Source organism: Arachis hypogaea, chromosome 4 (genome assembly GCF_003086295.3).
Source record: "Arachis hypogaea cultivar Tifrunner chromosome 4, arahy.Tifrunner.gnm2.J5K5, whole genome shotgun sequence".
Lineage (NCBI taxonomy): Eukaryota > Viridiplantae > Streptophyta > Magnoliopsida > Fabales > Fabaceae > Arachis > Arachis hypogaea.
The window spans coordinates 24,971,126-24,975,151 of NC_092039.1; positions in this window are offsets into that span (position 1 = coordinate 24,971,126).

Below are 4,026 nucleotides of genomic sequence, written 5' to 3' on the forward strand. Positions count from 1 at the left end.
AGTAGGTTTCCAATAGTGCATGGTAAGAAGAAACCTCCAGGGTCTTCAAGTTTGGGAGGGAGTCCCTTTTTAATGAGTGCACTGCATTCTTCACTGAGCATTACAGTCTCCTTTTCATTCCACTGTCTCTTCTTGTTGATGAGCTCCTTTAGAAACTTGGCATACAGAGGCATTTGCTCCAAAGCCTCTGCCAAAGGTATGTTGATTTCCAACTTCTTGAAAGTCTCAAGAAATTTGTGGAAGTGCTGATCCTTTGTTTCCTTGTGAAATCTCTGTGGATAAGGCAGTGGTGATGTTAAGCTCTTCTCCCCTTGATGCTGTTTTGGAATTGCTTCTTCCATGATTTGTTTTCCTTTCTTCAAATTCTGTGGCTTGTTGTCTTTCTCTGTGAGCTTTCCTGGGACATTCTTGGTCATCATGTCCTTGTTGATGGCTTCATCATTCTTTGTTGGCTCAGTGTCATTATGCTTGGTTGCCCCTTGGTTACCATCTGTTAACACTTTTCCACTTCTTAGTTGCACGACCTTGCATTCTTCCTTTGGGTTGGGAATGGTGTCACTAGGTAGTGAACTTGATGGCTTCTCAACAGAAATCTGTTTGGAGACTTGTCCAATCTGCCTCTCTAGGTTCTTCATGGAGCCTTCTTGGTTCTTGGTTGTCAATTCTTGGTTCTTCATCAGTTTCTCCATGAGCAGCTCTAGATTGGTAATCCTCTGTGAGTCTTGTGTAATTGGTTGGTTTTGGGGTGTTGATGGATGATGATAGGTGTTTTGATTTGTTGGGTGGTTGTTAGGTGGATAATGGTTAGAGTTTGGGTAGTTGTTTTGTGGTTTTCTATATGAGTTTTGGTTAGTGTTTGGCTGGGGTTGTGGTTTGTGTTTTTCCAATTGTTCTGACTTGTGTTTCTTTGCCATGGTTGTTGGTTTTGATTATGGTTGTCTCCCCATCTGAGGTTGGGATGGTTCTTCCAAGATGGATTGTAAGTATCACCATAGACTTCATTTGTTCCAGGATTTTGGTTGTGCATGTATTGGACTTGCTCTTGTTGTTGCTCTTCTTGAGTTTCTTCACTTTGCACCCAAGTGGTTGGAGGTTGGCTTGTGGTGCTCACTGCTGCCACTTGCAAGCCATCAATTCTTTTGGCCATTTGCTCAAACTGTTGTTGAATCTGCTGCTGCATCATCTTGTTTTGAGCTAAAATTGAATCCACTCCTTCCAACTCCATTACTCCTCTTCTCTGTGATGGTTGGCGTTGTCTTTGATGAGCAAAGAAATATTGGTTGTTGGCCACCATATCAATGAGGTTTTGAGCTTCCTCTGTGGTCTTCATGAGTTGTAATGAGCCTCCGGCAGAGTGATCAAGAGCTTCTTGAGCTTTAAGAGTGAGTCCCTCATAGAAGTTCTGTAACTTGTCCCACTCAGTGAACATCTCTGGTGGACATTTCCTCAATAGAGCCTTATATCTTTCCCATGCTTCATATAAGTTCTCAGCCTCCAATTGAGTGAATGTTTGAACCTCAGTCTTCAACCTTAGGATTCTTTGAGGAGGATAAAATTTGGCAAGAAACTTGCTCACCAAGTCATCCCAAGTGTTGATGCTTTCTTTTGGAAGGGTCTCTAGCCATTGAGTGGCTTTATCTTTGAGAGAAAATGGGAAGAGCAGCAACTTGTAGCTATCAGGAGGTACACCATTGGTTTTCACCGTGTCACAGATTCTCAAGAAGGTAGATAGATGTTGATTTGGATCCTCCAAAGGTCCTCCTCCAAAAGAACAATTGTTTTGAACCAGAGTGATGAGTTGTGGCTTTAATTCAAAATTGTTTGCATTGACATTAGGAGGAAGAATGCTACTTCCACAGTGTCTGGCATTTGCAAATGTGTATGAAGCCAAGACTCTACGTTGTTGTTGATTATTGGTGGCTCCTTCTCCTGGTTGATTGGGATCTCCTTCCATTTCTTGGAATTCCTCCTCAGATTCTTCTTCTCCAATAACGTTCTTCCCTCTTTCAGCTCTTCTTATTCTCCGAAGAGTTCTTTGATCAATTTCAGAGATGATAGGGGAAGATCTTCCTGTACCTGACATACAAACACACAACAATAATCACACAAACTCAGAAAGCCAATGAAACTTCACTCTATACCTAGAATGAAGTTTTAGTTAGTTTAAGCAAAATTCAAACAGTTAGTGTGTTAGTAAGAATTAGAATAACAGAAAAGAAAAAGTGCTTAATCTAGACCTCCACTTCACTTAATCATTGTCAATCTATTTCAATCCCGGCAACGGCGCCAAAACTTGATGTGTGGAAAACGATCCAACACAAAACTCACCGGCAAGTGTACCGGGTCGCATCAAGTAATAATAACTCACATGAGTGAGGTCGATCCCACAGGGATTGAAGGATTGAGCAATTTTTAGTTTAGTGGTTGATTTAGTCAAGCGAATCAAGTTTTGGTTGAGTGGGTTGTATTTAACAGAAGATAAATTGCTTGAAATGTAAAGGGAGAGGGGAAATTGCAGTAAATTAAAGAACAGGAAAGTAAAATAGACTGAATCTTAAAGAACAAGAAATTAAATGACTGAAACTTAAAATGCAAGAAATGTAAATTGCAGTAACTTAAATGACAAGAAATGTAAATTGCTTGAATGTAAAAGGGATTTGAGGACTGGGATTGCAGAATCTAAACAGAGAGAAAGTAAATTGCAACAATTAAGAGAAAAAAATTGAATCAGAAGCAATAAGCATTCAAACAGAAAGGAAATAAAGCGCAGCAGAGGTCACAGAAGAACCCAAGTAAATTGTGGTCTCAGGTCTCAGAGACTAGGTAGCAGAGCCTAGATCTCTATTTGCCTTCCCAGATCCAAGTTCACAAAGCAATTGGCAAGAAATTGAAGAAGAAGTAGTAGAAGAACAGAAATCAATTCAATTATGCAGAAAAGGATTTAAGAGATTTAGATGGAATGAGACAGAATTTCCTCAATTTCACACACCCAAACTCAGAAACAGAAGAGTAGAATTGCCCGAGTAAGAATGAGGAAGGAGATCAGTCAATTCTCCCTTGATCCTCTAAGCTCTCGGTCAAGTCTCTCAAGAACAATTGTAAGAAATTCAAAGCTCAAAGAAAGTGCAAATTCAAAGGCTAAGCCAAAAGTAAGTCAAAAAGGTAAAAATAAAAGTCCCTAATTACATCAAACTAGCTTCTATTTATACACTTTCTATTCTTGGATTTTGGGATTTGGATGGGCTTTTGATTTGATGAAGAAATGAATTAAAATGGGGTTTTAATTTGAATTTTCGGCCCATGAAAAGTTGCTCCCAGGAGGCTGCCTGCCCTTGTGGAGGGCAGGGCAGGATTTGGTGCATGCTGGTGCGGGCGTGGTGCAGGCTGGTGCGGCCTTGGTGCGTGAATGCTGCCCTGCCGCGCCAAGGGCAGGGCAGGAAAAGTTGGTGCGCCAGAAATTGCCTTGGTGTTGCCAGAATCAGGAATTGGTGCGCCAGAATCAAAATTGGTGCGCCAGAAATTTCCTTGGTGCATAGGATGCTGCCTGCCCTCGCGGAGGGCAGGGCAGGAAATTTTGGTGTTGCCAGGATTGAGCTTGGTGCGCCAGATGCTGCTAGGAACGTGCCATGGTGCGCCAGATGCTGCCAGGAACGTGCCATGGTGCGCCAGTTTTGTGCACCAATCCAAATGCTGCCCTGCCCTCGCGGAGGGCAGGGCAGTGTTTCCACTTTGCTGTCCCGTGTTCGAAACACGGCTGGGGCACACGTTCAATTAATTTCCTTGGCTTCTTGGCACGGCACTCAACCTTAGTTCTTTGCTTCTTCCTTGGTCCGTGTTCGAATCTTGTGGCATGCATGGATGACATTTTTCCCTTTGAATTCTTTCCTTGGTGAGCCCGATACTGCCCTTGTGGAGGGCAGGGCAAGGTTCTCTTCTTCTTGTTCCAAGGCACACTTTTGTGCTCTGCCCTTGTAGTGGGCAGGGCAGAGTTGCTTCCTTGGTTGGTATGGCCCTTTATGTTGCCCT